The following is a 15534-nucleotide window of genomic DNA, read 5'->3' as shown; positions in this document are numbered from 1 at the left end:
CCCACCTATCCAATTTTAGGTGCCCTCCCACCACAAAAATGCTCACCAGGGAGGGAGGGGTCATAAAACTCCCCCCATGGAGTCAGAAGCTCAGGTTTGGGTCCAGTTGGACACCAAGGGTGTGGACAGTCTGGTTCAGTGGAGACAGTGGCCAGGGAGAGGAATGGAGTCGGTGACTATAGAATGAAGATACTGGCAGTGACCAGTCTTCCCAATATTTAACTGGAGGAAATTTCTGCTCACCTGTCTTGATGTCGGACAAGCAATTGTGACAAACCAGAGGCAGTGGGGGAGTTGAGAGAGAAGTTGGTGAGGTAGAGCTGGGTATCATCAGTGTTCAAGTGGAACTTGATATATGGACACTGCCACTGAGGATGAAAATGGGAGGGGACCGATCATAGATCCTTGAGTCACTCCAGAGGTAATGGCACCGGAGCGGAAAGCCATTTCAGGAAATTTTCTGGCTGGATAAGTGAGTGCAGAACCACCCAGCTGAACAGCAGAGGAGAGGCGTTGGAGGAGGACTGTGTGGTCAACCATGTCAAAGATGGCAGGCAGTTTGAGAAGGATGAAAAAGGGTAGTTCACCATGGTCATGTAGGATGTCATTTGTGACTTTGATAAGGGCTGTTTCAGCTTTGTGGCAATGTGGGAACCTGATTGGAGGGAGTTAAACGTAGAGTGGCAGGATTTAGAGTAGGACAACACTTTGGAGAGGAAAATTAAGCTGGATTTGGGGCAATAGTTTGTGAGAACAGAGCGTCCAAGGGTGGGCTTTTTGAGCAGGGGGACAGTACCTAAGGAGAGTGGACCATTAGCTAACAGTGAAGAGAAGTTGGGGATTAACTTTGTATCCCAGGGTGATTCTGGCAGTTTCAGCAGAGGAGCGCAAGATACCAAAATGCTTTATGTGGTCCAGTCAGATCAGCTACAACAATTGTCTGCCATAAACATTCAAGACTGCATCACATCAAATCAATATTTTGCCCCATAGCAGTTAAAGTAAAATGAAACAAAATTCTTCATTTTTTTTTAAGCTTCTTACCCCTGCTCCCCCGTCCAGTTCCCTCTCTTCCTGTCATCCAACTTTTTCTACCTCCCATAATTGGCCACTCTACATCCCCATGTGTGATTCCTAGTCTACCTAATCCCACCTCCATCTCACTGCCTGACTCTACCCCTGCCTCAGCTCATCTGCTGCTGAAACCCGCATCCATGGCTATCTCAATGCTTTCCTGGCCTCTCCACCCTACATAAACTTGAGTTCATCCAGAACTCTGCTTCCCACATCCTAATTCACACCATGTCCCATTTACCCATCACCACCGTGCTCACAGACTGATATTGGCTCCCAGTGCACCAGTGCCCCAGTTTTAAAATTCTCATCCTTGTTTTCAAATCCCACCATGACTTCAGACCTCCTCCCTATCTCTATCACCTTTTGAGGTCTCTGTGATGCTCCAATTCTGAGCTCTTGCGCGTCCCTAATTTTAATTGGTGGCCGTCCCTTCAGCTGCCAAAGTTGCCAAGCTTTGGAATTCCTTCCTTAAACCTCTTTGCCAATCTACTTCTCTACCTTCCTCTAAGACACTCCTTAAAACCTACCTCTTTAACAAGCTTTTTGTCATCTGGTCTAATGTAACTCCATGTCAAAAGTTGTTTGATAATGCTCCTGTGAATTACCTTGGGACATTTACCTATGTTGTGTGTCAACCAAGGCTCAGCTTGTAGCACTCTTACCTCTGAGTCACAAGGTTTCAGGTTCAAGTCCCACTCCAGGACAAAAATCAAAGCTGACACTCATTCCAGTGCAGTACTGAGGGAATATTGCATTGTTAGAGGATAGTGTTCTTGGATAAGGTGTTAAATCAAGGCCCTGCCTCCCTGCTCAGGTGGATGTAAAAGATCCACTAATTTGAAGAAGAGCAGTGGAGTTATACCCTGTGTCCTGGCCAATAGTTATCTCTCAATCAACAAAAAAAAATATCTGTTTATTATCACATTGCTGTTTGCTGTGTGCATATTGGTTTTCCCATTTCCTATACTACAACACTGACTGCATTTCAAAAAGTACTTCATTGGCTGTGTAAGGAACACATCTTTTTATTTCTGTTGGACTGTTGTGGAGAGCATGTCTTTTTTATTTTCTGTTGGACAGTGGATTGGAATTACAGTGACTGCAGTTTGAGAGATATGTCCTCTGGAACAGGATAACAGATATATACAATGTTACAGCCCTAGAACAGAGTGTGCCATGAAAGACAGGATGGTGCCAGAAAGGAGTTCTGGACCAAGGGAGCTGCCTGACAACAGCATTTTAATTGGCTCCCAACCAGGTAACCAGGATTTTGTGTGAGGGCAGAGCAGCTGAATAGCTCCTAGCCTGAAAAGAACAATACCTAAAACCCTTTTCTCCTGTGCATGGAAGATTCCAGTAATTTCACAATAATAGCTGGCTGGCTTTTTCTCCTTATATTCCTATAACCTGCTCTCTCTGAAAACCCCTATCAAGAGGCAAAGGGGAAAAATCACTGTTAGAGACATTGAAAGGCAAGTGCTCAGCCAGTGAACTAAATACTGAAAGTGCTGGAATACCACCTTGTGTCATCAACAAGAACTGAAAGGAATTTGGAAGACATTGATCAAAATCAACCCATTAAATCCTGTACTCCGGAATTGGTGCAATTGAACTGTTTCATCCAACCTTAAAATCCATGATTTGTGTGTCGTGTGTGTGTGTATAGGGATTTAAGAAGCCAGTAGAGTTTAAGTTATAGTGTTAGAAATTAGCAGTTCATATTTCTTTCTTTTGCCATTGGTTAATGACAGTTTGTTCAATAAATAGTTAATATCTTATTAAGTTTACAAACCTGGTGCTCGTATTCTGTTAACCTAAATTGAACAGTTAGGTGGAATTGGGGCAATCTGGTGGTTTGGTCAAACTTTTCACATTTGTCACAGCTCGGGGAACAGTGGGGCTGATATTACAGCACACTATCCCCAGTGAGTTGTGACAAAGTTTGGGGGCTCGACAGGATATTTTGGAACGAAAGCCAATGGTGATTTGGGTGTAGATTTAGTAAGTAAAAAGCTACAAGGAAACACCAGGTTTGTACTGTCAAAACTAAGATGGCACTGGAAACTGCTAAAGCTTTCCTGCAAGTGGAAGAGATGTCCCTGACGATTTTACAAGGGATCCCAAAAGCCAGGTTAATCAAATTGGCAAGGAAATTAAGAGTAAGATTGCCTGCCAAAGCTAAGGAGGTGGAGATAATCGAAAAGATGGAACAGCATTTGAAATTGGATGGAATACTTGAGAGACCAAGTTCTCCAAGGGGTGGTTCATTGGAATGGGCTCAAATTCAGTTGCAAATAAAAAAATTGGAACTGGAGGCAGCAGAAAAGGAAAGTGAAAGGACATTTCAAAGGGAGTTAGAAATGGCGACATTAAAAAAGGAAGAGAGAGAAAAAGAGAATTCCAGCTTAAAATGCGGACAGTTAAAAAAAGAGACACTAGTAGGTGAGGCAGGACTTATTTCCAGATCAGAATCCAGTGGGGAGATGTTTAAATTTGTACAAGCTCTTCCAAAGTTTGAGGAAAGGGATGTTGAAGCATTCTTTATTTCATTTGAGAAGATAGCTAAATAGATGAACTGGCCAAAGGAAAACTGGATATTGCCCATGCAGAGCAAATTGACAGGTAGAGCACAGGAAATTTATGCTTTACTGTCAGAGGAGGTTTCTAGGGATTATGGTGTGGTAAAAAAAAGGCCATTTTGAGTGCATATGAGTTAGTCCCTGAAGCATACAGACAAAAGTTTCAAAATTTAAGGTAACAGCCTAGGCAAACTTACATTGAATTTGAAAGGATTAAGCAAAGTATTTTTTACAGGTGGACACGAGCATTAGGAGTTGAAACTACCTATGAAGATCTCAGAGAGACTATTCTCTTGGAAGAATTTAAAAACTCCCCATCTTCTGTAATAAGAACCCATGTTGAAGACCAAAGGGTTGCAACAGCTGTACAGGCAGCAGTAATGGCTGACGATTATGAACTGATCCGTAAACTAAATCTTTTTTCCATCACCCCCATAAATTTGAAAAGGATAGTAAGCTGGAGAGTGAAAGGAAGGCATGTAGCCAGGGTAAAGATGGATAGCTGGGAATACCTTGAGATCTCCTCCCCAGATCAGCAAGAAAGGTACTGAGTGTGGAGGTGAAACTCAAAGGCCGAAGTGTTTCCATTGTAATGAAGTGATACATTCGTTCAGAATGCTGGAAGTTGCGGGGGCAGCCAATGGGGCTTATTGGAGTTCGTAAGAGTGAGTCCGAAAAGGGAACTCAAAAAGAAAATCCCACAGATCAAATTGTAGCTTTAACTACAAATAAGGGTCTGGAAGTAAACACTGCTGTGAATGCAGGTGAAGTGAATAAGGTAGATGAGAGATATAAAGGGATTTTGTCAAAAGGAAAGCTAACCCCTTTTTCATCAAATGATGCAGCTAAACCCATAACTATATTAAGGGACATAGGAACTACTCAAACTCTTTTGCTGGAGGTGGACCTAGTTTTCCCTTCAGAGAGTTCAATGAAAGCTAAAGTATTGGTAAATGGGATAAGTGGAGAGTACATCCCGGTTCCATGGTACAAAGTGCAATTGGAGTGTGGTTTGTTATCTGGAACCTGGATATGGTTAAGAAATTACCCGTGGATGGAGTTGGTTTACTCCTGGGGAATGATTTGGCAGGAGTGAAGGTTATAACTTTGCCCATAATTACAGGAAGTCCAAGAGAGGCTAAAGAGATGGAGCAGTTACAATAACAAGTTCCTGGTATTTTTCCACCACGTGTGGTGACCAGAGCAATGGCTAAACAAAGTCCATCACCAGAGGTCAAAGTAATACCATGAGCAGATGTTAGAGTAGCCGAAACTTTCTTTAAGGATGAGGATAATTCAAAGAAAGTGTTTGGCATGTCTTCATTAATTGAGGCTCAGAAAGCAGATCCAGAGTTAAACAAGTTAGCACAGTCAGCTCACACTGAAGCCGAGGCAGAATGAGTTCCAGAGTGTTATTACATTAAAAACAGAGTTCTGATGAGGAAGTGGAGACACCCTCACAGACCTGCAGATGAGGAATGGACGGTTGTTCATCAGATAGTGGTACTGTCCAAATATCATAAGGAGATATTGCGAGTAGCATATGAAATCCCTGTGGCAGGACATGTAGGAATACAGAAAGCCCAAGCATCGATAAAGCCCAAGCATTTTATCTGGCCAAGACTTCATAAGAACATAGTACAATTTTGTAAAATGTGTCATACATGTCAGGTAGTAGGTAAACCTCAACATGTAATCAAACCAGCACCTTTAATACCCATACCAGTTTTTGAAGAACCATTTAGTCGGTATTTAGTAGATTGTGTAGGATCATTACCCAAAATGAAAGCAGGACATCAGTATATCCCTACAATCATGGATATGACAACCCAATTTCCAGAAGCTATTCCTTTAAGGACAAGTACAGCTAAGGTGGCAGTGGAAAAGTTAGTTTTTCACTCCTTAGGGCATACCAACTGAAATTCAATCTGACCAAGGTTCATGCCTAAAGCTTCCCAGGACATAATCAGCAATTTGGATATCAAACAAAGAAAGTCTACTGCCTTTAACTCACAGACACAGGGAGCTTTAGAGGGATCAAAACAAAAAAAACTGCAGATGCTGGAAACCTGAAAGAAAAACAGAAAATGCTGGAAAAACTCAGCAGGTCTGACAGCGTTTGTAGACAGAGAAACAGAGTTAACGTTTCGAGTCTGTATGACTCTTCTTCAGAGCTACAGAGAAGTAGAAATGTGATGAAATTTATACTGTTTGAGGTGGGTGGAGCAGGTGAAGCTGGATAGAAGCCAGTGATAGGTGGGGGCAAAGGAGAGATTGACAAAGATGTCATGAACAAAAGGACAAAGGGAGTGTTAATGGTAGTAGTAAAGGCTAAAAAAAAGGTGCTGATAGTGGCAAAGATAAGAAAGCAGAATGTGATAATAGCAGAACAGGGGTAAGCACTCTGAAAATAGTGCTTTAGAGAGTGTTCTCTAAGCTTTAGAGAGATACCATCAGACTCTCAAAACCATGATTAAGACCTATTGCCATGTATTAATACCCAAAGGGTTGGGACAAAGGATTATATTTCTTACTATTTGCTACCAGAGATTCTCCGAATGAATCTACTGGATTTAGTCCATTCGAATTGATCTATGATCATGAAATAAGAGGCCCATTAAAAGCAATTAAGGAAAAGTTCCAAAGCAGAAAAACAAATCCTCCATGTTGGATTACGTGTCATGTTTCTAGAAAGACTCACCGGAGCATGTAAAGTAGCATGAGAAATCGTGAGATTTTTGGGAATGTGTGGGCTTTATCGGAACTTCAGCACAATAGCTGTACCTCTCACCAATTTGTTAAGAAAACAGGCAAAAGTGATATGGTCAGCAGAATGCCAAACAGCCTTTGAAAAGCTGAAACAAAACAAAAACAGAATTACCTGGAAAAACTCAGCAAGTCTGGCAGCATCGGCGGAGAAGAAATTAGTTAACGTTTCGAGCCCTCATGGCCCTTCGGCAGAACTGCAGCATAGTTTCAGCAAGGGAGAAATATAAATTGGTTTAAGGTGGGTGGGGGTGGCGGGAAGAGACACATTGAGGGTGTGGTGTGAGCAGATAATCAAAGGATGTCACAGACAAAAGGGTCAAAGAGGTGTTGAAGGTGGTGGTCTTTGTCTGAGAAAAGTGCTAATTAAGAATGGAAAACAGGATATTCAAAGTACAGCTCTAGTGGGGGTGGGGTGGAAAGACTAAAGGTTTTAGTTTTAGATTTAAAAATAATGGAAATAGGTGGGGAAAGAAGAATCTATATAAATTATTGAAAAAAAAAGCGGGTGGGGAGGAAAAAGAAACGGGGTGGGGATGGGGGGAGGGGGAGTTTAAGATCTAAAGTTGTTGAATTCAATATTCAGCCCAGAGGGCTGTAAAGTGCCTAGTCGGAAGATGAGATGCTGTTCCTCCAGTTTGCGTTGGGCTTCACTGGAACAATGCAGCAAGCCAAGGACAGACATGTTGGCAAGAGAACAGGGTGGAGTGTTAAAATGGCAAGCGACAGGGAGGTTTGGGTCTTTCTTGCGGACAGACCGCAGGTGTTCCGCAAAACGGTCGCCCAGTTTGCGTTTGGTCTCTCCAATGTAGAGGAGGCCGCATTGGGAGCAACGAATGCAGTAGACTAAGTTAGGGGAAATGCAAGTGAAATGCTGCTTCACTTGAAAGGAGTGTTTGGGCCCTTGGACAGTGAGGAGAGAGGAAGTGAAGGGGCAGGTGTTGCATCTTCTGCGTGGGCATGGGGAGGTGCCATAAGTGGGGGTTGAGGAGTAGGGGGTGATGGAGGAGTGGACCAGGGTGTCCCGGAGGGAACGATCCCTACGGAATGCCGTCAAGGGGGGTGAAGGGAAGATGTGTTTGGTGGTGGCATCATGCTGGAGTTGGCGGAAATGGCGGAGGATGATCCTTTGAATGCGGAGGCTGGTGGGGTGATAAGTGAGGACAAGGGGGACCCTATCATGTTTCTGGGAAGGAGGAGAAGGCGTGAGGGAGGATGCGCGGGATATGGGCCGGACACGGTTGAGGGCCCTGAAAAGCTGAAGGCAGTCCTAATAAATGAACTAGTGTTTGCCACCCCTGACTTTACCAAACCTTTTAAAATGGCAATTGATGCTCATGACTTGGGCGCAGGTGTAGTCCTATTACAAGATGATAATTTAGGAATAGAGAAGCCGATGGGATACTTTTCCAAGAAACTAAATCAATATCAGAGGAAGTATTCTACAGTAGGAAAAGAAACTCTAGCATTCTTGTTGCCTCTTCAACACTTTGAAGTTTATGTCCAACATGATAACAAAGAAACACTAATCTACACTGACCATAATCCGCTGGTGTTTATTGAAAAGTTTAAAACTCAAAATGCGAGACTGTTTAAATGGACTCTATTGTTTCAACCATTCAATGTAAAGATTGTTCACATTGCCGGCAAAGATAATGTGATCGCGGATGCATTGCCCCAGGTGTAAAATACTGAAATAAGTTAAAGGGGTAAGAAATGCTGAAGATTGTATAAGATTGTATAAGGGGGTGGAAGGATAAATGAAAGTAAGTCTCGTGTTTTGTTGTCCATGTGTCACATACCTTGCGATGAAACACATTTTTTGAAATGGCGTTTCATCTCTTTTAAGGGTGGAGGCATGTAGGGAATGTATCTTTTTATTTCTGTTGGGCTGTGGATTGGAATTGCAGTGGCTGCAGTTTGAGAGACATGTCCAGGGGAACATGATGAGAGATATATATACAATGTTGCAGTCCTGGAACAGAGTGTGCCATGAAAGACAGGATGGTGCCAGAAAGGAGTTCTGGACCAAGGGAGCTGCCTGACAACAGCATTTTAATTGGCTCCTGACCAAGTGACCAGGATTTTGTGTGAGGGCAGTGCAGCTGAATAGCTCCTAGCCTAAAAGGATGAAAACCTAAAACTTATTTCTCCTGTATGTGAAAGATTACAGTAATTCCACAATAATAGCTAGTTGGCTTTTTCTCATCATACCTCCATAACCTGCTCTCTCTCTGAAAACCCCTGTCAAGAGGCAAAGGGGAAAATCACTGTTGGAGACATTGAAAGGCAAGTACTCAACCAGTGAACTAAATACTGAAAGTGCTGGAAGACCACCTCGTGTCATCAACAAGAACTGAAAGGAATTTGGAAGACATTGATCAGAATCAACCCATTGAATCCTGTACTCTGGAATTGGTGCTATTGAACTGTTTTATCCAACCTTGAAATCCATGATTTATGTGTCTTATGTGTCGTGTGTGTGTGCGCGCGTGTATAGGGATTTAAGAAGCATGTAAAGTTTAAGTTATAGTGAGAGAAATTAGCAGTTCATATTTCGTTCTTTTGCCAATGTAAATGACAGTTTGTTCAATAAACAATTAGTTACTTATTGAGTTTACAAACCTGGTGCTCGTATTTTGACCTAAATTAAACAGTTGGGTAGAATTGGGGCAATCTGGTGGTTTGGTCAAACTTTTCACATTTGTCGCAGCTCAGGGAACAATGGGGCTTGATATTACAGCGCACTATCCCCAGTGAGTCATGACAGCTGTAAAACACTTTGAGACATCTGATGGTTGTGAAAAGCACTATATAAATGAAAATCTTTTTTTCTTTAAAGGTGCTATATAAATGCAAGTTGTGTTCTCTAACCTCAATGGGGTTGACACCAGGGGTTGTTACAACTGGCATCCATGCCCCCTGACATTTGGGGTGGGGAGATGAGGGGATGAAGGAATCAGACAAGATTCCTGCTGCTGACGGTGATTGTGTGATTTTGGCTGCGATCTACATGTCTCTGGATGTTGAAAGAGGAAGGATCAGGCATGGCAGCCATGCCTCCCAGTGTTGCACATCCTACCAGTAGTCAATATCAAATCTCACATGTGAAGAATTGGGTGAGGATCTGCCCAGCAATAAAGGGCCTCATTCTTAGTGAGGAGTCAGCACTTTCAGTTTACACAAGGAAAGAACTGGAGAAGGAGAAATAAAGGGTAGAACCTTTCCCCCATCAGGTGGGGGGGGGGGGGGGGGGGGGGTTGTGTGGGGGTGGGCACCGACCCGATCAGCGCCCCAGATCGGGTCCACGCCAATTAAGGCCCGCCCAGCATGATGCGCGCCCAGAAGCACAGAGGTACCTCAGGGAGATTAGTTTTAAGTTTAAACAGTGTAATAAAGTGTTGAAAAATTTTTTATGGCATGTCCCCTCATGTGAAACTGTCACATGAGCTGGGACATGTGCATTAATTTTAATTAAAATTTTTCTGAAAATTTTAAATCACTCATGAAACCTCATCCCGCCAGTGGATGAGGTTCCATGAAAAATGCGAAGGCCGCCTGGGCTCTTCGCCTGCCCGTCAACCTTAAGGTTGGACGGGCAGCTTTCTCAATCGGCTTAATTAATTCATTAATGGCCTTAACAAGCCTTTGACAGTTTGGCGGGCGGGCAGCCGAGCTGAAAATCTAAATGACGCGCGGTGACGTTGGGACACCCGCCCAACGTCGCCCTGCATCATTTTATGCCTTGGTGAATGGGCCCCGCACCTGCTCACCAAGCCAAAGATTCAGCCCAAAGTGTCATTTTAGACCAAATGTAATTATAAAGAATTGGGTTCAACTCGTGGGAAGCTTAAAATTATACCTTTTACCATTGACGTGATCTTGGGAGCTTTAGTTTAGCTCACACCGTGTTGCTAACAATGTGCTGGACCTTAAACTAGTGGTTCCCAAACTCTCTTTGCCGTGCACCTCTATTGAGATTTACCAACTTTTTGGGTACCCCTACAGGCAGTTTCTTTGTTAACTACCTCTCTAATGACCGCACATTTTGTAAATCATTAGAATTATATATTATAGGTAAACATTTACAAAAACAAAAATTGCTGGAAAAACTCAGTAGGTCTGACAGCATCTGTGGAGAGGAAGACAGAGTTAACGTTTCGAGTCCGTATGACTCTTCATCAGAACTGATGAATAGGTAAACATATGTTTGTAATAATAATTTTTCACTTTCTATTTTTTTTATTCCTTCATGGGATGTGGACATTGCTGGCTAGGCCAGCATTTATTGCCCATCCCTAATTTCCCTTGAGAAGGTGGTGATGAGCTGCTTTCTTGAACCACTGCAGCCCACAGTGCTGTTAGGGAGGGAGTTCCAGGATTTTAACACAGGGACAGTGAAGGAACGGCAATATATTTCCAAGTCAGGATGGTGAGTGACTTGGAGGGGAACTTCCAGGTGGTGGTGTTCCCATCTATCTGCTGCTCTTGTCCTGCTAGATGGTAGTGGTCGTGGGTTTGGAGGGTGCTGTCAAAGGAACCTTGCTGAATTCCTGCAGTGCATCTTGTAGATGGTACACACTGCTGCTACTGTGCGTTGGTGGTGGAGGGAGTGAATGTTTGTGGATCTGGTGCCAATCAAGCGGGCTGCTTTGTCCTGGATGGTGTCAAGCTTCTTGAGTGTTGTGGGAGCTGCACTCATCCAGCCAACTGGGGAATATTCCATCACACTCCTGACTTGTGCCTTGCAGATGGTGGACAGGCTTTGGGGAGTCAGGAGGTGAGTTACTCGTTGCACGATTCCTAGCCTCTGACCTGCTCTTGTAGTCACAGTATTTATATAGCTAGTTCAGTTAAGTTTCTGGTCAGTGGTAATCCCCAGGTTGTTGATAGTGGGGGATTCAGTGATAGTAATGCCATTGAACATCATGGGCCAATGGTTGGATTCTCTCTTATTGGAGAAGGTTATTGCCTGACACTTGTGTGGCACTAATGTTACTTGCGACTTGTCAGCCCAAGCCTGGATATTGTCCAGGTCTTCCTGCATTTGGACATGGACTGCCTCAAAATCTGAGTAGTGGTGAATGGTGCTGAACATTGCGCAATCATCAGCAAACATCCCCATTTCTGACCTTATAATGAAGGGAAGGTCATTGATGAAGCAGCTGAAGATGGTTGGGCTGAGGACACTACCCTGAGGAACTCCTGCAGTGATGTCCTGGAGCTGAGGTGACTGACCTCCAACAACCACAACCATCTTCCTTTGTGCTCGATATGATTCCAACCAGCAGGGAGTTTCCCCCCTGATTCCCATTGACTCCAGTTTTGCTAGGGCCCCTTGATGCCATACTCTGTCAAATGCGGCCTTGATGTCAAGGGCAGTCACTCTCACACCTCACCCTAGGTGTTCAGCCCTTTTGTCCGTGTTTAAACCAGAGTGATGGATGAGCTTGTTTGCTGAAGCATAACCACTTGAAGTTGGGAGAAATATATCAATGTGGACTCCCTCCCCTCAGCACAGAATCACTCACTCACTCAGCAGCCCCATTTCCCAACCCCTCAGCAGTCTCTCTCAGCATCGCTGCTCCGGTGCTCCAGCTCAAGCGCCATCGCTCACTTTCCCGCTGCTCCAATCACAGGCTCAACTGCACCTCAAAAGTGAGCCTATTAGCAGCGAGCATGGGAGAGAAGCAGCTTGTGATTGGACGAACAATGGGAAGGTGCGTGATTGGGCATTAGCCTGAGCGCAGGAGACACTTGCATTTGGGAACCCCCCCCCGGACTACAGAGAGAGGGAGGCTAAAGAACCCATCATTACATAATGAAGGGAAAGGTACCCCCCAGAGACATCTGCTGTAACCCCGAGGTTACACCACACAGACTCCACTTTGGGTACCATTGGTTTAGCTCACACTGTGTTGTCACAATGCGCTGGGCCTTAAACGATGTTAAACATTCGAGAAATTTATAACCAGTCATCTCTGGAGAGAGACTTTGGTTTAATCAAGGTATTGACCATAAATCAACAAAGTGGGGGAATGTAGAACGTACAAGTCTGGAGAGCAATCAAACTAAAAAAAAACAAGGCAGAAAATCCTATCCAAAAATACACAACCCGTTCTAATTCATCTCCTTCACTAAAGAAACATCCCTTTATAAGTCGAGGCAGGGTTGCGATCCGCCTGACTCCTACGCTTAAAGTTTGTCCGCTAATGCTGGCTTTCTGTGAGTGATAGTCTCTCTTTTCCAGTGTGGGTTCCTGTGCAGCATTTGTTGAGCACGGGCTTGTTGGTGCGGGTTACAGAGTAGCTTGCTGTGACTTGACGGGGTGTGGTGATATTCTCCAGGCAAATGGCATTGATCCACAGAATCATTTCTGCACACTGTAATATGTGGTTACTTACTGCGCTCCTGGTCTAACTCTCAAATGCATCGTTCAATTTTCTGAAGAAAAATTCTCTGTCCATCCAGGCGCAAAAACTACAGACAAAACTCAAAACTCCTAAAGATAAAAACAGTTGTCTGGGGTGAGACCTTCCTCTGACAGGGAGACGATCGGGGGAAGCTTTCAGAATGCCAGAGCTGGAAAAGGAAAATGTCTTATCCCCTGGTCTAATCGTCCTAAAATAATTTGCTTTTGGAGCTCAGAGACGGTTATTTAGTAAGGCACATTTCAGCTGATTGCACTTTCCATGTTCAAGTGTGATAGGAAATTGTGTAAAATTTCTTTTCATATGAACAACTATCCGCCCACACATGCCTGAAGCATTTGATTGGCATAAGGTACACAACATCTGGTGTCTCAGCCACGCTGATAGTTACAAGGGAATCACAAGACTGCTCCTAAACTGTGATGAAATCAGAGCTTCTGTGCTGTGCCTAGTGAAATCATGAATGCCTTAGCGAGGATTTTCTCCGGTAACTGTTTCATGCTTGAGTTTTGAATTTCACTAGAAACCAGAGGATTTACAATGTTCCCCTACAATTGGCAACAGTTCAATGGGCAGCAACACACAGTGGTCCATCACCTTCAGTCACGTTGATCTATCACCACATAGACCTCATCAACCCCTTAGTATCGCCAATGCATTGCCCAGTGAACCTTCCTCTCTCTTATTGAACCATCAGATCATGAAAAGAAAAGTCCAACCATATAGGCACAAATATGTTAGATCAGCGTGACCCATGCTGTGCAGCATGTGATGGCATGGTGGTCATACCACCAGACTAGTAATCCAGAGGCCCAGTCCAATGCTCTATACTCGAGTTTAAATCCCGCCATGGCAGCTGGTGGAATTTGAATTCAATTAATAAATCCGGAATATAAAGCCAATCTCAGTGACGGTGACCATGGCAACTGTCATTGATTGCTGTAAAAACCCACCTGGTTCACTACTGCCCTTTAGGGAAGGAAATCTGCCATCCTTACCTGATCTAACCTACATGTGTTCTCCAAACCCACAGTAATACGGTTGACTCATAACTGCCCTCAGTTCAGGGCAATTACAGATGGGCAACAAATGCTGGCCTTGCCAGTGACACCCACATCCCATGAAAAAGAATTAAGAAAGAAATATATATTCCAATAAATTCAAACCATACCCAGCACAACCCATTAAACTAGCATTGTCCAAAGATCATTACTTTCATACACTACTTAGATATAGATCATGGAGGCTCACAGCCATAAATAAAGTTTACATCCACGTACCCATTAATTTGTATTAAACCATTGATAATAACTGACCATGGCATTCAGATTTTGGATTTGTTCCTCAATCAGCCGAAAGAAAGGCCCTTTTTAAACTCCCAGACTCAGGAAATTCAAGCAGCTCATACTAACAAGTGTGAAATATAAGCACACTTAACAAACCGAGTTTCCTGGGCTTTGATGGCTGGATTGCCCAGGTTTTGGGTTTTCAGGATATCAGGGTTAAAACTAGTTTGCTGGCTGCACTAAACAAAAGCATTAGGAACAACAGAATCACAAAACAGTGCTTTATGCTGACGCAGGGGCATCAGCAGAGCTCTTCGCTTCACTGGTGAGGAAAGGATTCTTCTTCAGAGGAGGCTACTTAGCCCCTATTTCACCATTCGGAGAGATCATGGCTGGTATGCGACCCAATTTTATTTATACGCCATTGTTCCATGCCTCTTAATACCCTTAGTTAACAAAAATTTATCAATCTCAGATTTAAAATTAATAATTCATCTAGCAACAGTTGCCATTTGTGGAAGAGGGTTCCAAACTTCTACCGCCCTTGGTGTATAGAAGTGTTCCCTAATGTCACTTCTGAAGGACCTGACTATAATTTATAGACTAAGCCCACTAGTCCTAGACTCCAGAAGAAATTGTTTCTCTCTATTTAATTCTATCTGTTCCCTATCTGTTGTTGTTAGAGTGCCAATAGAAAAGGGCACTATGGGTTCTGCAACTCCGCCAGGCAACGTTCCCTCCAAACTGTGCAGTTGCGCAGCAACCTGAAAGTTCCCGTTCAGGCTGTGTACAATTTGGCTGCTTCAAGTTCTTGCTCGTGCACAGACATGGAAAAAAAATTAAAGGGACCACACACTTAAATTCCAAGCCTGTGCACTCAAAAAATATTCCAGGGACCATTGCTTCCAGTTGTTCATGATGGATCCAGGAATGTGTTCCTGGAGCATCAGCAGACACCAATAGAAAATGGTTTTGCTGTACAGAGGCAACTCTTGGTGACATTAGATAGGGGACCTAGAATTTGAAAACAGTAAAATATTTGGGAACAGGAAAAGGCCACTATGCCCAATAATCCTGCCATTTTCTCATAGTCCCAACTCCCTACCTTCTCATTATTTCCTTCAACCCCACTATTCATCTCTCAGACATCCCTTTATCCCTTTTCTCTCAAACAAAGACAACATGATCAGGATTCCTTTGACAGCACCTTCCAAACCCGCAATCTTTACCATCTAGAAGGACAAGGGCTGCAGATAGATGGGAACACCACCACCTGGAAGTTCCCCTCCAAGCCACACACCATCCTGACATGGAAATATATCGCCGTTCCTTCATTGTCACTGGGTCAAAATCCTGGAACTCCCTCCCTAATAGCACTGTGGGTGTAGCTACACC

At 43.7% G+C, this 15534-nt stretch overlaps 1 protein-coding gene across 3 annotated transcripts in view; it reads right to left on the bottom strand.

The window, feature by feature from the left end:
• The window catches only part of arhgef19 (Rho guanine nucleotide exchange factor (GEF) 19), an 86753-nt gene that overhangs the window by 46617 nt on the left and 24602 nt on the right, over positions 1-15534 (bottom strand). The window contains exon 1 of one of the 3 annotated variants that reach the window (XM_078558093.1): positions 12827-13092. The exons of the other annotated variants lie outside the window; for them this stretch is intronic. The gene's annotated coding sequence lies outside the window, so the exon portion shown is untranslated. Of the gene's footprint in view, positions 1-12826; positions 13093-15534 lie in introns of those variants that run through there. 3 annotated transcript variants of the gene reach the window in all.

The sequence above is a fragment of the Cetorhinus maximus genome, chromosome 15 (assembly GCF_964194155.1).
Source record: "Cetorhinus maximus chromosome 15, sCetMax3.hap1.1, whole genome shotgun sequence".
NCBI classification, from domain to species: domain Eukaryota; kingdom Metazoa; phylum Chordata; class Chondrichthyes; order Lamniformes; family Cetorhinidae; genus Cetorhinus; species Cetorhinus maximus.
The sequence above is the reverse complement of the archived record's forward strand: the minus strand, read 5'-3'. Positions and strand labels throughout refer to the sequence as shown.